Genomic DNA, 20,537 nt, shown 5'->3' on the forward strand with positions numbered 1-20,537 from the left:
AATTAACCACAACCAACCGATTCAATTTTCACCCAAAGAAGTTACGTTCGTAGGACAATTCTGTCCGTCATGTAATTACCACCCACTGGTATACTAAATTCATACTAACTCTCTGTGAAATCTTCCCAAAAAGAATAGCTGAGGGCTACTTTGATGATTACACCACATGCTTCACGTGGTCAACTTGGTTTACACAAAGCGTGTAACTCCACAATAATTTTGATAATTAAACTAAATTAGATCGATAAGCAATTTACAAAAGAAAAACCTCGAACTGGTTACTAACGTCTTACTATTAACCTGATGGGTCAAACAATTGTATAAGCACGTGGTACTGGTCTCACAAAGTACACCCCATGTGGGTTGAACATACAGAAAAGTTGCTATATTGAAAAATATTGTCAAGACGAGATTTTATAATCTCACGCCCACTCGCATTTAAGATTGATGATCTTAGTTAGAGTTACTGATCAACACGTGGTTCCACTTTACTCACAAAGTAGTGAAAAGCAACTACTGGAAAATATTCTGAACTTCACACTCGAAATACACTGCGTTGCAATTTAAGATAACATTAGATATTTTAGAGCTAAACCTGAAATAAAGGTGATTAAATTTTCAGTTAGGCTGAACTTAAGAAATCCATTGTCCTACGGACTTAGCAGACACGCGCTTAGCCGGAGAGCTTACCACTTCAGACGCTCGCCACGGACAGACTGACTGGTCCCTTCCTGAGGGTGGATCACAAATACAAACGGAAGTGGCCAGAGGGGCAGCTTCCTATACCAACATGACAAGGGACGGACAGGACCATACTACTGGATAGAAACCTCTTTGCTTTTAGAAAGCGTAGCTACCTGTTCCAACGTTGGTCCTACTGTTCTCTAGCAGACAGGCTTGTCTGCTACCCTCAAGCATGCAACTAGAAATACATTTGCTCATTCATCCTCTCACACAGAAGGGAAGGGGGATGACAGTATCTTATCATATACAATATATAAAAGAAAGCGGATGTAGGTTCCGTATGAGACTGTGTGACATGAATTACATATAAAATGAAGTGTAGTAGTGTGACAGATCGTTCTTGTTTATGTGTAAAAGTAACAGGTTCCACTACTCAGTCTCCTCCCAGATAGTCAGAAACGCCACAGTAAATTTAGAAGAGGAATTTATGCCGTAAATGACAACAGATTTAAGAAATCAAACATGAAAGGAGTCCAACAGAGACCTTTCAACTTCTAAGATTGCCTTCATCAGAAATAAAACATTTAAAAATAACTATGAAGCGATAACGCTTTCTGCACCACATGTCGAGTGACGGATATATCTGAAAATGTATCTGCTCTGTTGTGGATGTGAAGTACCACATGATTGTTATAAAAATTCCTTCATGGAATCACCATCTACATTTTCGCTAGAGGGGGCAGGCTTCGAGTTACTCAACGAAAACGTAGAAAGTGACCTTTAAATGCCTCCCGCATCTGGTCAGGACTTTTACGAGTAGTATGTGATTGACGGCGCACCATCCTACTACTGTACGAAAATTTGTGAATGCATGAGTTATTTCTCCCATTCCACCCCTTTTTGGTCCTCGCTGAGTGTGGTAAAGGGCACAGAAGATGAATCGGCCAGGATCGAGTTTTAGGATCCTTAGAGTTTACTCTCGTTCATTTAGCGAAACAGCGAAAAAAGTATAACAGGCTAGCGAGAACAAGACGTGGTTTAAATACTCATGTGACTATCCAGATACAGATTTTCCGTGATTTCCCTAAACGACCTCAGGTGAAGACTCTTATGTTTCCCTAGAAATGGTCACGACTTATTTCCTGCCCCATCTTTGTACAATCGAAGCATGTGCTATAGTTCTAATGACCTCTTTATCTACGTGCCTTTAAACCCTAATTTACCTTTTCTTTCCTTCCGGCAGAGGTTTGAGTCGCGATAGCAAATCCAGTGTCTGAACAATGGCCTCTTCTTACATGCTTACTTAAATATTTGGGAAGGTCTTAGTGCAGTTCTGTTACTGTATGCCAAGCCGTTTTCACTATTGTGGAAATTGTCATAAGCAGACCTGGAGTAAATTCGCAGGGAGCCATAGCCATGTTATTGCAAACTATTCGATAAGAGAAAAATTAACGCAATCGTTTTATGTTCTCTGATGCTAAAACTGAAAGTCTGACCCAGGTGTGTCGGTGACTCTTCTGCTACATGGCCACATGGCGAATACTACTTACAACGCTTGTTCAATGATACTGTACGATTTACCAAGCGTATAGAGATGTAAAAGAAGTCTCAGAGTGGTTTTCTTAAAGCATTAGAAACAAGAAACGCAAATATGGCACCAGCGCGTACACTACTTAGAAATCCGATACATCTAAATCGATAGATGGAATGAGAGGCCACGTTGGTTAAGATACTGGTGACATATTCAGGGAGAATGGAGTAAAAATCTCTTCTCGGCCATCCTCATTTAGGTTCTCCGTAGTTTTGCCAAAGCACTTTAGTTGAAGGTCCGTGTGTTAGTTCTCTTGCTCCTTCTACTTCTCCTTCTACACTTCAATTTTATGGAGAGATGAAGACTTCCAACCCAACGTCAGCCTTCCGCGGTTCGCTATTTCGTCATTTGGTATCGTGGGCGGAAGTTAGTTACATGTTCCGTAGATCATTTGCACAATACTTCACTCCAAATGATGTGGAACGAGTCAGCTGATACATGATTAATGAACGTATTATTATTTTTAGCCCTACTGATGCAACTACACATTTTTTACTAGCTGCCAGTTTTTAAGAAAAAAGTCCTCAATGACATGGAAGGAGCTGTCCATGAGAAATGATTTTAAGCTGGAATTAAAAGTTTCTTCGCTACCTGTCAGACATTTTATGTTATTGGGCAAATGGTCAAAAATTTTTACAGCCGCATATTGAATTCCTCTCTGAGCCACGGGCAACTTTAACAATGGGTAGTAAAGGTCATTTTTGCCTCTACTGTTGTACGTATGTACGTCGCTGTTCTTCTCAAACTGCGATGGATTATTTGTGACTAATTTCATTAGCGAGAATATGTATTGTGACGGCGCAATTAAAATGCCTGACTCCCTGAAGAGGTACCTACATGACGTCCGTGGATGACACCACATATTATTCTTACTGCTCGCTTTTGTGCAGTTAGTACTTTCCTTATATTGTGTTCTGCCCACTCATCTAATATAGGGTGCCTAGGAAGCTGATTTCTCGGATCGCTAGACAACAGTTCAAGCAAATTCGTATTAATGGAGTTTAATACAGTAAGTTAAATTGACAATACTTAACTTTGCGTATTCACAAAGGAGTGCTGCAAGCAAATGGCGGCATCCAAATAATCAATGTCCTTTGGTATACACAATTTCATTTCAAGCAAAACGGAACAGTTCTTAAGTCACTGCTGTAACGTTTGTATGACGGCGGTGCTTGTATTCTCTTCGTGTAGAGGCCGCTGTTGTGTTGGTGTCGCTCTTCGGAGGGGGCCGCCGGCGTACTATTGGCCGACGTCATCTCACAGCCCTCTCTGCTCTTCCGTTCTTGATCGTGTGCCGGCTCTTGTCGTTACGCCGGAAGACTTTCTACGTAATGAGTTAGTCCATAAAATTATCCCACATGTTATTATTGGATGGAAATATGCATAATACGTAATAAGGTTGATACATTTGTTTTCAATATTATCAATTATACAAAGAGCAAAAGTGGCCTAATTGTCTGAGAAGCTCAATATTACGCTTCTTCCAGATCAAGTTTTCGCCTATATGCACACCTAAAAAATTGGAGCATTCTACACTACGTACTGACCTCTGCTCACTTGCTACATCAAGTGTTGACATTCTGTTTGTTGTACAGAAGTGAAATGCTTTTTTAAAAGAAATTAGAAACAATCCATTTTCAGAGAACCACTTAATAATTCTATGGAAAATATCATTTACTAACTTTTGTATTGCTTTCTCTCTAATGGGATTTACTAAAACACCAATAACGTCTGCAAAAAGTACCAATTTTGCTTTTAGATTGTTGAGTGGTAGGTCATACAGCTACATAAGGAATACGAGTATAACCAAAACTGAAACCAGCTGTGTGTAATGCCATCAGTTCCATAAAACTTGAGTTGTTCTAAGAGAGTAACATGATTTACACAATCGAAGGGCTTGGAGAGATCACAAATAATAGTAACTGGCGATATATTATTACATAAAGCTTGTACTGTTTGATGAGTGAATGTATAAATAGAATTCTCAGTTGAACAACCTTTCTGGAATCCAAACTGTGTTACGCTAAGTACATTGTTTCCACTGAAATGTGCGATTACTCTTGAGTATGTTACTATTTCGAATAGTTTGGAAAAAGATGTCAGTAAGGAAACCGAACGAGAACTATTTAAGTCTTCTTGTCACCCATATTATGAAGTGCTTAAATAATCGCATATTTTAACATCACAAAGGTGCTGACTATAAGGGTATGTTTCTCGCAATTCCACTCCGAAAAATATCAGTATGTGTGAGGGCAGGAAAGTGTGCTAGCCCTTTAATAGTCACCATACATCACTCGAAAATGATTTCATTTTGAATAATCCTAGCTGCTGTACCAAAACGTGCTGAGTAACTACCATATTTAAATATCGGAGGCAACCTTTTGCGGCCTTAAATGACGTGCAGGCCAGTGCTGAGGTCCCTGAAGACCACCCACCAAAGATTCACTCTCCACAGTCCCTGATTATTTGTCACAATCCAAACCTATGTGCCGGATCTGGATGCGAACCTGAATCCCTACCATTTCGAGAGCTTCATCTTGTTGCGGGCTCCACCCCTTTCCTTCCAAATTCGGCAGAATCCCTTCTGCAATGCTGCAAGATTAAGGACTCTGAGAGAAACAACATAGAGAAGAGCGTGGCTTATCTACAGAGCTGTTGTGAATAATTATTTTATGGGGAGGAGCTCACGATAAGTTTAAGTCAATTGATGAGGGGTGATTGAATGGCTTACTTAAAGGGTGGCGTTTTGCCCTAGAAAGGTAGGTCTTAAATTGTCACACTTAATCAACGCAGCAAAGAAAAGAAGTAAGGAAGATTTGGATTTACGTACCGTCGACAACGGGTTCAGTAGTTAAGATGGGAAAGGAAGTCGGTCGTGCCGTTTTCAAGGGACCATCCCGGCATCTGCGTGGAGCGATGCTGTGCTAAACTAAAAATAATTATTGAGAAGATCATAGTGAAGTTCTATCACTGCCTGACAAGATTTTTATCGTTTTGGAAGGAATTGTAAACAGAATTGATTTAAGATCGTGGGTTGCGTTGCCTCATTATTGTCAATTATTTCATAGAAATAAATTATATACAATCTTTTTTTGTTATATGCCACGCTAAAACTAAAAAACTGATGTAAATATGTTGATGACACATCGACTGCATAGCCACACAGTGAAGAGAGAATGCTTTATTCAATAGCAACATACGGTCTACCATGAGTCTGGAGAAGGACATGGTCTTCTTGGGCGTACTAGAATGTTCTTTTTTACTTTTTTACTGTATTTTTTAAATTTATTTATTTATGTATGTAGACGGAAGTGGCAAATGAAAATTTGTACCTAAGCTGGGAATCGAACTTTGATCTGCTGCTTACTAGGCAGGTGCGCCAACCACTAAGCCAACTTCACACGGCAGTTCGCACAACTGCACGGATTATCTTGGCACACCTCCCTCCTCGAGCCAAATTTTCACTGCCGCCCACGTTTACTTCAAATTCCCCCTTCCACACGAACAGAACTGCCGAGGCTCTCCACGTTCTGGAACAGAATCTCAGTATCGAACGTAAATATGGGATCCAGCTTGAAACCCAGGTACAGGTACTTATACAAATGAAATGTCACAGCTTCAGAGACTTTACTGGTCTCATAAAGATCTGATTTTATGTATATAGACTGAAGCGGCGAATGAAAATCTGGATCAAGGAGGGAGGCGTGCCAGGGTAATCCATGCAGTTGCGCGAACTGCTGTGCCAAGGTGGCTTAGTGGCTAGCGCACCCGACTAGTAAACAAGAGACCCGGGTTCGAGACCCCGCCTTGATACAAATTTTCAGTCACCGCTTCAGTCTATATGTCTATGTCTATGTAAAATCATGTCTGTGAGAGACCAGTAAAGTCTCTGCAGTTGTGTCATTTATTTATTTATTGAGTCTTCAGTCTTCCGACTGGTTCCCTCTCGTGTGTCAACCTCTTCGCCTCAGAGTAGCACTTGCAAACTTCATCCTCAATTATCTGATGGATATATTCCACTCTACGTTTCCCTCTACAATTTTTACCCTCTACAGCTCCCTGTAGAGCCGTGGAAGTTATTTCCTGATGTCCTAATACATGTCCTATGATCCTGTCGCTTCCTCTCATCAGTGTTTTCCTTATTTTCCCTTACTTCCCAATTCTGCGGAGAACCTTCTCTTTTCCTCCATTATCAGTCGTAATTTTCAACATTCCTCTGCAGCATCATATCTCAAAATCTTCGATTCTCTTCTGTTCCGGTTTTTCCACACTATCATATATTGTCGTGCTCCAAAAGAATATCCCCAGAAATTTCTTCCTCACATTAAGCCTATGTTTCATACTAGTTGACTTATCTTGGACAGAAATGCCGTTTTTCCCATATCTGATTTATGTCCTCCTTGCTCCGTCCGTCATGGGTTATTTTGCTGCCTAGGAAGCAGGATTCCTTAACTTAATCTACTTTGTGAACACCACTCATGAATTTGAGTTCCTGCTGTTGTCATTTCTGCTACTTTTCATTACTTTCGTTTCTCTTTCTAAAAATTTATTTATTAATCCGGATTGGTGTCAGGCCGAATTTCAATTTCCAGCACAATACAGCACAGCCCTCCGCCTTTTCCGTTATACACTTTCGCCCGCATCAGTTTTCAGTGCTGTGATACGCACTGTGCACAAGTCTTGCGCCTGCACGCCCCTCTCAGCTTGGTGTCGCCAGCGGCCGCTACTGTGATGCGTCCCGTACAGAGACCTACTGCAACGCCTCTATCGGCGCTCTCAGCTTGCTGCCCCAATCGGTGGCTTGCGTCGCTTGCGCGTTTATGCAGCCCTGCCTAAATATTTCCGAGTGAGCTCTCATTTCTCTTACTTTATCCCAGTGATCATTCCTCCACTGAAAGTGCGACTAACCGCAATTTCTTGGCATTCGCAGGAGAAATTTGTTGCCAGAAATTTCGTGTAAATGTTTCATCGCAGTCAAAAATGTCTTTGTTTCGATAACTGCCAACCCAACGCGTTTCTCATCTTCGTGATCGACTCTCCCCATTACGGAACAACACAAAAAGAGTTGCCCTCCTCTTAAATTTTTCCTTGTCGTCTGTCGTAACAGGTGAGGAACCCATCCATACTACACAGGAATATCTTGGAAGATGACGGAGACCTTTAGTATAGCTGTTTCTTTACAGAATTCGTTTCACCTTCTAAGCGCTCTGTCAATAAAACGCAGTCTCTCTTTTGCCTTCCGCATAACATTTTATCTAAGATCTTTCCAGTATATAGTTGTTGCCAACCGTAATCCCTAGAAATACATTTGCACCGAAAACCTCTAAATTTGTGTCCTTTATATCATTTCACGGAAATTCTACTCTTACTCAAGTGGAAGGACGCGTACAGAGTACTGTTCAGGTTAATTACTACTTTTCACATTATTCGTATTTTGCCTAACCATTCCGTAATTCGTTTTGATTTCCCCTTGACTTTAATGACAGAATGACTTGCAAACAATCTAAGAGGACTGCTCAGATTGTTTCTTAAGTAATTCACATTATAGCGTGGTCCATATAGGTGGAACCAAGCTTCTAAAACAAAAATAGGCGGATAAGCAGAAATGTAAGCTCAAGTACTATGTGGGAGAGTGGAAAAATGTCTGAGGTTACGTTGCCAGCTAGGCAATCAGTTTGCAAGCCGTCATGTTCGATGCAACTCGCAATTTTCAGATGGAAAGGGAGTCATTTTTCAGATGGAAAGGGAGTCATGCGACATATCTGACAGATACAGAATTACACGGCACAAACATAAAACTGCCATTCCTATTATACTGTTACGTGTTCACACCCGAGAGACGTCAACACAACTTCACTTCGCTTAGCCCTATACTGAGAGGTGAAAATGAGGTTATGAGAAAAAAAAAACAACGATGTGAAGGTCAGAATATAGTGTCAGAATTAAGACGATGTTTATTAATGACAAAATTCGTAACAGATGTTCCTGACAGAGTTTGTATGGTTACTGGTGAGAAAAGATACGAAGCAAAGGTGTCGTCCAAACGTTTCAAAACATCGACATTTATTTGCAAGAAAAAAACTATAAATATGTACAAACATATTAGACAATATTTAGAAGGCAGTACTTTATCTATTGTATTTTTTCTTTCGCTCTAAGTACTAACGTCAAAAAATTATTTCACCGTTAAGAAAAGGTTATTTAATGTTTACGTTCATATTTATGCTATTCCTTTGTCTACATAATTTTTCAGTGTCAGATACCTAGCTTCTTTTGTGAAAAACATTTACAGGAGATATATATGTCACAGAACCTTTGCAGCATGGCATGAACATAAAGAAAATGTAAAAAATGAAGACTAAGAAGACGAAAAAGTACAAAATTCACTACTACATGATGAGTGAGTGGGATAAGAATAGAGTAAGTAGTAAGGTTACTAGACGACGGCACCGACTTCCGAAGAACGTGAAGGTCAAAATATTACTCACGAGAAACCCCGCAGTTGGTTTCCAGTTCTGTCCCGTTACGTTAAAGACCAGTGTCCACAGTAATTATTATTATTATTGTGGGACGTTTAACGTTCTGTTGCGTTTCTCCAAGTATCGATCCGTCTTACGTCTTCTTGGGGTCACTTAACACATCCATCACACAGAGTAACAATTATTGAACTATATGAAATAAAATCGTCGTAGTTTCTGAACTGTTTGCGCCAGGACGTGCAAATTGCACGACTGGCCGCGGGGCGTGATGGGAAAGTACGCGCAGGCATGGTTTAGCGACGAAGCCCACTTTCATTTGGATGGGTTCGCCAATAAGCAAAACTGGCGCATTTGGGGGACTGAGAATTCGCATTTCGCGATCGAGAAGTCTCTTCACTCTCAGCGGGTGACTGTGTGGTCTGCAGTGTCCTGTCACGGAATAAGCGGTGTGATATACCTTGATGGCACGGTGACTATCGAACGGTACGTGAAGGTTTTGGAAGATGATTTCATCCCCATTACCCAAAGTGACCTTGCTTTCGACAAGATGTGGTTCATGCAAGATGGATTTCCATCCCATAGAAGGAGGAGAGCGTTTGATGTCCTGGAGGACCACTCTGGGGACCGCATTCTCGCTCTGGGATACCCAGAGGCCACTGGGTTTGGCCTCGATTGGGCGCCATTTTCTCAGGATCTGAACACATGGAACTCTTTTTTGTGGAACTATATTAAATACAAGGTGTACAGCAATAAAACCAAAATCATTGCTGAGCTGAAAACAGCCATTCAGGAGATCATCGACAGCATCGATGTTCGGATACTTCAGCGCGTCATGCAGAATTTCGCTATTCGTCTGCGCCACATCAACGCCAGTGATGGCAGGCATATCGAACATGTCATAACCTAAATTCGAATATCTGTAGTGATGTTTACATGTTGAATAAAGTGTGTGCACGCTGTAGTTTGTGCCTAATTTACGTTTTTTTATATTTAGTTCAATAATTGTCACCCTGTGTCATTTCCCACTGAAACGCGGCTATTCGATCCTTCTGACCACTGGGAAAATCTGCCGCAGCTGGGGTTCTTGAGTAATGATCATCAGTCTGGGTCCCTCACCTGCTTGGATTACTAGAGGAGCAGGAGAAGATTCAACGAAGAGCGGCACGTTTCGTCGCAGGTTCCGTCAACTGGCGCGAGAGCGTTGCGTAGATGCTCAACAAACTCTAGTGGCAGACGGTATATGGGAGGTTTCGTCCATCACAGAGATGGTTCGGCGATTTTTGGTTAACATTTATCTCGGAGAAAATCAGTGGCCTAGCTAAAATTCTTTAAAAATTGATTAAAGACAATCTTCTCCGCATTTACATTGAAATACAAATACAGAACTATCAGATTTCCCTTTAAACCGAGCCTGTATTTGTACTTCAGTGCAAATGGTCTGAATATGGGCACATTCTAACCGATACCGGTTACCATTGCAAATAAATATTTTACTTCTGTCAAGACTGTTTTTAATCCATTTTTAAACCAGAGGTTCACTGTCGAAATTCTGAGAGAATACTGTAACGTTTCTCCTACCTGGAGACGTAGGAAAAATTCTTAAAGCAACTGCCTGACTGTAATCCAACTCCCGACCCTGAGTCCTCAAAGCGCAATCAAACTCACGAAACACGACAGAAGAAGATTAAATCAGAATGATCACAATGTAGTGGAGTATGCGCTGTTATGTGACTCCTGACGGATTAAAGCTGGGTGTCGGACCGAGGCTCGAAGTCGGGACCTTCGCCTTTCGCGGCAAAATGCTCTACCGACTAAGCTACCCAAGCACGAATCACGACACGTCCTCATAGCTTTACTTTCGCCAGTACGTCGTCTCCTACCTTTAGTACTTCACAGAAGCTCTCCTGCGAAACATGCAGAACTAACACTCCTGGAAAAAAGGATGTTGCTGAGACATGGCTTACGGTGAGGACGAGTTCTGAGCCGTGCTTGGGTAGCTTAGTCGGTGGCGCACTTCCCCGCGAAAGGCAGAGGTCCTTCGTTCGAAACTAGGATCGGCACACGGTTTTAATCTGTCAGGAAGTTTCAAGATTAAAACCCTTAACACTGTGACGTTCCCTTCCATTCTGTTAGACGAGCATCGACCTTTGCGTCGCTTCCGCAATGAAAAGCCAGGTTTCCTGGGAGCCGAAATTTTCTGCCGCACCAACAGGAAGAGCGTTTAGCGTCGGCATATTTCGGCATACGTCTTCCTCGAAAATGAAACTACGAGCGCATTAACAATTCAGTCCATACTTGCTGTCCGTGAACTACATTGTTTGAAAGCTCTTCTCTTATAGTTGTTCTGAACAATTTTTTGTTCTTTGCAAGAAATTCAGTGAAAAATAAACGTTTTACAAGCCTGTAGCACAGAACAAAAACCTCAGCTACGTACAAGAACAAAACAAGGTTCATAGATCCCAGTGAGTCTCGTATGACATGTAAAGTATAGAACCTTACACCAAACGTTAGTAAACATACGAGTGCTTGAGTCACAATGCCACTTCTTTGAGTAACTTCACTCTTATATTATTGTAGGCGTGTCAGTGGTGAACAAGGGGAACGGTTGTGCTGCGATGATGAATGACTTTCATTATAATCCTCAGTTGGTGAACTAGAACCGCACTGACACTGTGTAACACATAAATCTCTGTGACGATTCGGAAGAACTACAGTCTTGGTCTACGTAATTGTTTCTGGCCGAAATTTTTTCGTAGTCATAGCCTTGGTTTTGAAGAACAATCTATTTCATTCTCTTGTGGTGGTGGTTCCGATAGCTCTTCCAGACAGCTTTTAAAGTAGAGTCTTTCTTCTTTGTCCTCATTAAAAATTTGGGAAGGGATCACTTCCCTTCCTCTTTCTGGCCGGAGAACGTCGCCAAGTCCTTTAACAGATGGAAAGTTATATTTCTTAAATGAAAGTTCCTCCATTTAACTGCATAGTCGAATACAGTCAATCATAGTTATTCAACTGTTCATTCTACAATGTTGGGTGTGATCAGACTTCTATAAACAAAGTTATGGTCGAAATGCATTAAACTTGGTTATCCAAAGCAGTGTCACAGCATAGAAAACGAGAATACAGTCTCTAAGATGTAACATCCTTTTTATTTCGTCAACGGTTACACATATTGAAAAGCGATTTTCGACAAATGTTAAATCGGCGATGGGCATGTATTTTTTTTATTTGGTTAATGTTTTTAGTGCTGGTATCAACGGAGCAAGTAGGTTTTTTTTTAAAGAAATCTTACACTTCTTGTAACTGCATTCGATATCTCTCGAGAAGACAATTACAGTGGTATAGCGTTTGTTAACGTTGACGTTGAAATTTGTCGTAGAAAAAATCGAGAAATGTCGTAGAATGTGAGACCACGCTGGCCGGAAACATTTGCGGTGCAAACACTGCAAAGCAATTATTTCGGACCAGGCTGCGTAGTCGTGTACCATAGGGCAGGCCTGCGCTGCAAGAACAAAGCTTCATTTCCCCTTGAGTGAACTTTACGACCTAGATGCAGGTTCAAAAAAATGGTTCAAATGGCTCTGAGCACTATGGGACTTAACTTCTGAGGTCATCAGTCCCCTGGAACTTAGAACTATGCAGGTTCACCTACGAATGTTGTGTACGGAAATACGACATAGGCTAGAATCTAGCTACCACAGAGGGCTTGGGAAACTATTTCACATTTGTGTACACTCCCATACGCTGCAAAAAGCAACTACTACATTAAATATCTAAATGTTAAAAGGAAGATTTGACCTATCTTTTCCTGTACGTGGCTGTGTTCTTCTTAGATGAAAATACATGCTGTCGGACAACTGTCTCTACCTATACTGCTCTAAATTATACATTTGGGGTACAATCGCTGACCTAACATTTTATTAAAAATACTTTAGTGATCACCTGTACACCGCAAAATAAATATTCTTTCTAACGGAACGTCGTTTCACGCTAAATGTTAAGTGTGTAATGACAGTGTTACCAGCTACGAGCACTGCACGCTGACGATTTATTTGACGTTTGCAAGGCAGTTTCGTATACACGTAAATGAAATAAACGATTTACTAACAATGATTTGGTAACCACCCAAATCATATAACATAAATTTTGTCGTCCAAAAAAATAGCTTTATCCTTTATTGAAGCATGTGTTCAAACTGTTGACCATGAACTGAAAGGTACATTTGCAACCGCCAATAGAAAGAACGATGAGCAGATGTAATTACAGTGGACGATATGGTAGAGCATGCACTGGCGATTCGGCGACACATATCGCCTGGCGTTGAGCTTCGTCGTAGACTGCATCTTTGAGTGCTTTCCACAGATAGAAATCACAAGGAGTCAAATCTGGGAGCCTCGCAGACCATTTGATAATAGAATTCCGTCCTATCCAACGTCCATGAATGTTCTCATTCAGTATTTACGTTGCAACGCGGGACGAGTGAGTAGGACAAGCGTCTTGTTGCAGCTACTTACACTGTCGAATATCCAGTGGTACCTCTTCTGAAAGAACCGCCACAACGTTCACCAGGAAGTTTGCATAAGAATGTCCATTTACAGCGCCTGAAATGAAATAGGACTCCCCCACTGTAATTTCCTATGATGCCGTACCATACGTTTACACTCCAAGGCCGTTGATGATGTATCTGACGAAGCCAGTGTGGATTTTCGGCTGCTCAGTAGCGCATGTTACGCAAATTTACATTAGCGTGGTTAGTAAACGTTGCTTCACCGGTAAAGAGCATAACTTGGAAAAACGTAGGATCGTCTTTCAGTTGCTGAAAGACAAATCGACGAAATTCTGTACGACGTTCGAAATCTCGGCCGTCGAGTGTCTGATTTTGTGACAGATGATAGGGATATAAATTGGAAATTTGTGCTAAGGTCTTATGGGACCAACCCTATGAAGTCATCGGTCCCTAAGCTTACACACTGCTTAACCTAACTTAAACTACCTTACCCGAAGGACAACACGCACACCCATGCCCGAGGGAGGACTCGAACCTCAGACTGGGGGAGCCGCGCGGCCCGGGACAAGGCGCCCCCGACCGATCGTCTATCCCGTGCGGTGGATAGAAATTTTGTCGATGCAGGATGCGAACGACACTCGTCTCGCTGATTCCAGATGCCTTGGCAATATGCCTCGTACCAGCCTGCGGATTCATTAGCGTCGTAGCCAGAACAACTTCTTCGTTTTCTCTGTCAGTTACAGTCTTCTTTCTTGTTATCTTTTATTGTTCGCTCAAGCAGCCTGTCCGCACTAGCGCCATAATAATTCGTGCAGTTGCCTGGCGCGTCGGACACTGGCGACCCGGACAGATAGCCCTGTACCGCTGTACTGTTTTTACGGCATTTCTTTTACATGCACCGTGTAAAAAAAGTGTATACAACTCAATGGCGTACATGTCTCCACGCAACGAATGTTGAAGCAGAAATGAGAGGCTTGTAGTGCAAACAAATAAACAGGCAAATGTGTTGACATTCTGACACTGCGTAGCACGAGAGCTCCGCCGTGCTCTCAAATTCTAGGACATTTCTCGATTTTTTTACAACAGGTCTCAACATCAACATTAACAAACGCTGCATCAATGTAATTGTCTTCTGAAGAGCTGTCAAATGCAGTTATAAAAAGTATACGATTCCATTTTTAAAAAATGATACCAGCGCGAAAAACATTAATCAAACAAAAAAATACATGTCATACGACGCTGTAATATTTGCCGAAAACAGCATTTCGATATGTGTAACCGTTCAAGAAATAAAAGCGTGGTAACGTCTTGTTAGACTCACGCTCTACAAACAAGTTTAATACATTGCGACTATGACTTAGTTTATATTATGGTGCTTGAAAATAGTCGAGCGCCGAAATCACGAATGTACAGTAGAATCAACGAACCATACAGTCAAATGGAGGAACTTTCATTTAAATGGTATTGTATGACTGTGGCCCAAAACTATGGTAAAATTATCGACCGGTGTTCGCTGAAATTGAGGGCAAAGTTGTTCACACTCAGTTGTTTCTGGACTGCTATCACCGGCGTTGCTATAGAGACCGTTATTAGGCTCCACCGACACGTTCGGAAATTTTCCGTGTTTCCAGCGTACGGTATAACGTTTGGAAAAAAAAAAAAACCTTCCATCTTCCACACTTTCTAGAAATTTCAGCCTGCCGCAGTTGGCCTGTCACACCTGACGTGAACTGCTGGCGCCCAACGCATTGCGCTCTGTCGTAAAACACCTTCACTGTTTTGGCACTGTTGAGCCGACGACGTAATATACCGGAAGCATTAGGCAGTGCGCGGCGCCAAATTCCTTCTCCTGGGAAAACATGGCTAAAATACCTCTCCTCTACTCTCTATACGTTATTTCGAACAAAGGTATTTACAAAGGAGTCAAACCGTTTTCAGTCTCTACTGCGCATGCGCAGATTCGCGACAGGCTCGAACGTCAGAACCTTTGGGTTGACTCGAATGCATAGTTCGCGTGTTTCGTTGTTTGAACACCCGTTGACACATTTGCTCTCTTCGCGCTGCTGAAATGTTTCTGATTTACATAATGAAACAGTATACATGGTACGTATTTTTTCGTGCTTAACTCTACGTGTTCGAAAATTTATTCTCATTGTCAAGTGCAAATATCTACGTAACTATTTTGTGTGCTGTTTGTATGTTTGTTGTGTGTCTCTTGCACTGTACTGTGTTGTCTTTTTGAGGTTGTATGAAGGAACATTTCTGTGCTTCATATATTATGCAGAAAAACACACACACAGTGTGCAATTTGAAAACATAATGACATAATGAGCGATGGTCTGTGTCTGTGTAGTTTTCTTCGTGATGGAGGAGGCAGAGTATCGTGTAAAAAAGACGTCTAGAGCACAAGACAGGGAGCATAACATACAAAATACTAATGTAAATTAGCCGAGCGGTCTAAGGCGCTGCAGTCATAGACTGTGCGGCTGGTCCCGGCGGAGGTTCGAGTCCTCCCTCGGGCATGGGTGTGTGTGTTTGTCCTTAGGATAATTTAGGTTCAGTAGTGTGTAAGCTCAGGGACTGGTGACCTCAGCAGTTAAGTCCCATAAGATTTCACACACATTTGAACGTTTTTTTGAACTAATGTAAATATTTGGTGATGACAATGAAAAATTCTCGAAGCGCGTCGTGCTAAGCATGAAAAAATATCTAAGTGGTGCAGTGTTTCATTATTTAAAGAATGAGTGAGGGTTGCAGGCTTTCCAAAAACACCGAGTGTGGCAAGTGTAGCTGAGTTAAAAGTTTCTGCTTCGCACTTGTGATCGGCACGTCTTGGAGAAGCAGTGATACAAAAAGTTAACTGAAGAAATTCTTAATTGTTTATGACACCACTTTCAGTATCAACTTCTTGTTTTCCTCCTGATTGTATGCTTATGATGACAAATTTGATAAGCTTCTTTCACTGATTTTGGTAACACAATCTTCTCGCTGATTCAGAATACATTGCTGATAATTAGTGCCAATGGTAATAAACTACAATGGAATAAATGCCAAAATATTACAAATGCTGAAAATTTTATAATTTGAAGAAAAGTTATTGTGTTTTTAGTTGGTAGGGGGGTGACTGCATTGTATCCACTGGTTATGAAACTGGCATGCAGTTTAATGTCACTATTATATGTGTACAATATAGCACGCTTATTCTACCTATGCCACCTCGCTTCTAAACTCAGCCAACTTAACGTGTGCATTCATTTATAGCAATGAGTACCGTGTATGACCGCCAATAATTGGTTCTTGTGGTCGGATTCTTGTGTAGAAGAGTGAAAATTTGTTTAATTTGAAAGTGAATTTAGCAATGGATAGTGAGATCCTTTTGCTTTTCATACGCGAGGTTTTATACAATGTGTTGGGGAGTTCCCGTTAAATACTTCTAAGAGTTGTAGAGGGGAGTGAGTACGTAATATTTTGAATAGGAACCCGCATCCGGAAACGTCATCCTGCTATGCAATAGTGTGCCGAGGTTACAGCCGCCGACGCATTCAAATGTATCTGTATAAAGTCTGAATCCGTGATGATGTTACAAACTTTCTAGAATGATGGAGAAGGATATGTGTATAAATTTGAGGTAAGGATCGCTGGTTCGAGAACGAACGAGTCGAAAGTTACAGGCAAAAATCGTTCTGATACCTCTGACAGTGGAATAGACGCACCGATACAGCGGTTGCTAAGAATTCAAGGTATGCAGCTTACAGATGTGGCAGTGTGGACCAAAACAAGGAAAAAAGTCCAGTAAACGTGGGCTCTAAAATGCATACCTGAGGAGCTGCGCTGGATTAGCCGAGCGGTCTCAGGCGCTGCAGTCATGGACTGTGCGGCTGGTCCCGGCAGAGGTTCGAGTCCTCCCTCGGGCATGGGTCTGTGTGTTTGTGCTTAGGATAATTTAGGTTAAGTAGTGTGTAAGCTTAGGGACTGATGACCTTAGCAGTCAACTCCCATAAGGTATCACACACATTTGAACTTTTTCTTCATCTTCGCTAGAGTGAAACACGCCTCTATTGAACAAGTGCTCACAGCTCTTGAGGTATGCATTTTAGAGAGCATGTTTACTTGACATTTTTTCTTGTTTTAGATCATACTACCGTATCCGAAATTTCCCTACCTTAGAATTATAGCAACAACAGTACCAGTTCATGTACTCCACTTTCACAGTATCAGAACGGCTTTCGTTTATAACTTTCGATGCGTTCGCTCCCGGTACAGCGACCCTTACTCAATTTGATACATTTATCCTTCACCATCATCCTAGAAATTTTGAAACATCATCACGAAATCAGCCAAACATACATGTACAGGCACCGCCGCCAATGACTTCGACGCTCTGTTGCATCGTTGGATGACATTTCCAGACACAAGTTCCTATTCAAAATGTTAAGTACTCACTCCCCACTATAATTCCTAGAAGTTGGTAACGGGAATTTCCGGACACCCTGTGTATGCAACACATCTCTGTAGGAACACCCCTCAAGGAGATAAAATTACACTAGGATGTATTAAATTTTCACGGTGCTGAGAAGTACCGTTCCGTTAAAAGGCTAGTAGGAACCTAGTAGCCATTTTCTTCAACGAGGATGCTATGAGGCTGAACGCGAAAAGCTATGCGGAAGCGCGTGCTGATCTACTTGGAGCAGAGTATGAAACGCTTTGAAGTCAATGAGAAGAATTTCCTGCAACTGTATCTCGAACGAACCTTAGGACGCTGTAACACTATCAAAATTTTGGACAAAGAAGTTTGGTCAAATACTGGATAAAGATCTTTGAATTAAGGCAAAAGGCGGTATTACATTGTCTTCAATATTTCGTCAAAGTTTCAGAATGGCGGACAACAACTTGTTACTATGCTCTGCAGTTGCATCTATTCTACAGTTGCATTGCTTTTGCATTTGGAAGAGGAAGAGGAAGAAAGGAAAAGCTAATGCACTTAGGTAAAGCCGTAGGTTTCATGGCGAGAAAATAGAAGCGTACAACAAAATATGTTAGCGGAGCTGCAAGTTGAGGACGTAATGTCGTATGAAGGTTACTTGCGAATGGACGAGAGTATATTTCAGTATGTACTCAGGAAAGTGGCTCCTCATATTACGAAGCAGAACACTCACCACAGGAATGCTAAGTCCGCAAAACACAGACTTACCGTTACACTGCGATTCATTGTAACAGGAGAATGCTACAGTAGTTCACAGTATAGCACTCGAATATTTCAGTGCTCAATGGCGAAAATAATACCAGAAACGTGTGCAGCTATTTACGAAAAACGCAAGAGGAATATCTGAAGGAAAATAACAACTTGAAGAGCCAAAGAAACTGGTACACCTGCCTAATATAGTGTAGGACACCCGCGAACACGCAGAAGTGTCGCAACACGACGTGGCATGCTCTCGATTAATGTCTGAAGTAGTGCTGGAGGGAATTGACACCATGAATTCTGCAGGGCTGTCCATAAATCCGTAAGTGTGTGAGGGGCTGGAGATCTCTTCTCAACATCACGTTGCTAGGCATACCACATATGTTCAATAATGATCATGTCTGGGGGGGTTTGGTGGCCAGCGGAAGTGTTTAAACTAGAAAGAGTGTTCCTGGAGTCACTCTGTAGCAATTCTGGACTGGTGACGTGTGGCATTGTCCTGTAGGAATTGCCCAAGACCGTCGGAATGCACAATGGACATGAATGGATGCAGGTGATAGACAGGATACTTAGGTACGTGTCAACTGTCAGAGTCGTTTCTAGGCGTATCAGGCGTCTCATATCACTCCAACTGCACATGCTCCACACCTTTCTGGTGCCTCCACCAGCTTGAAGAGTCCCCTGCTGACATGCGGGGTCCATGAATTAATGAGGTTGTCTCCATATTCGTACACGTCCACAACTCGATACAATTTGAATCGAGACTCGTGCGACCAGGCAACATGTTTCCAGTCATTAGTTGCCCAATGTCGGTGTTGACTGTCCCAGGCGAGGCGTAAAGCTTTGTGTCGTGCAGCTATCAACGGCACATGAGTGGGCCTTCGGCTCCGAAACCCAATACCGATGACGTTTCATTGAATGGGCCGCGCGCTGACACTTGTTGATGGCTCAGCATTGAAATCTGCAGCAATTTGCGGAAGGGTTGCACTTCTGTCACACTGAACGATTCACTTTAGTCATCGTTGGTCCTGTGCTTGTACGGTCTTTTTCCGGCCGCAGCGATGTCGGAGATTTTGTGTTTTACCGGATCCCTGATGTTCAAGGTACACCCGTGAGATGGTCTACGGGGATAATCCTCACTTCATCACCATTTGGGAGATGCTGTGTCCCATCGCTCGTGCTGCCACTATAACACCACGTTAAAACTCACTTAAATCTTGTTTACCTGCCATTGTAGCAGCAGTAACCGATCTAACAACTGCGCCAGACACTTGTTGTCTTATATAGGCGTTGGCAACTGCAGCGCCGTGTTCTATCTGCTTACATATCTCTTTACTCGTATGTGAATAGGCATGTGTATATCAGTTTCTTTGGCGCTCCGGTATTTAGCACATTAACAAACATTTTTATTTCTACAAAAGTTGTGGATTTTCTCCTTTATTTAGACTGACGAGACTTCCAACTGAAAAAACCGTGACTCATGCGTTTACACCTAAATTCGTTACTACACTTACTCTTACCTTTCTTATTAGTTATCGTGATATTTTAAAATCAATAATAGGTCTATGACGATGCTGCAGTTGAAAAACCCATAGCAAGAATGTAACTGCATTTTGTAAATTGGAAAGGAAAATGTAGGTACATTACACATTAATAAAGCTCTGTTACAAAGAAATAAGAAAGAGTGATGTATACTTTTTTTGGTAATATTTGGATGTATTTTCTGCATTGTTTAGTCACTTACTAGGTACTTACGTCCCGGCAGAGATTCGAGTCCTCCCTCGAGCATGGATGTGTGTGTTTGTCCTTGGGATAATTTAGGTTAAGTAGTGTGTAAGCTTAGGGACTGATGACCTTAGCACTCAAGTCCCATCAGATTTCACACACATTTTGACATTTTTGGTACTTGCGTACAATTTGTTAATCCTAAAAACTATGTAATATTATTAATCAGTCACCAGATGCAAATTAAACATTTCGTACTAAAATTTAAGATTTCATTTGACCTTTAGGGCATGCGTGTTGCATGCCAAATAATTCAATTAACACTACTAACACACGCAGCACCACTCTTATTCTTCACATAATTAACTTCCA

Source organism: Schistocerca serialis, chromosome 4 (assembly GCF_023864345.2).
Source record: "Schistocerca serialis cubense isolate TAMUIC-IGC-003099 chromosome 4, iqSchSeri2.2, whole genome shotgun sequence".
Lineage (NCBI taxonomy): Eukaryota > Metazoa > Arthropoda > Insecta > Orthoptera > Acrididae > Schistocerca > Schistocerca serialis.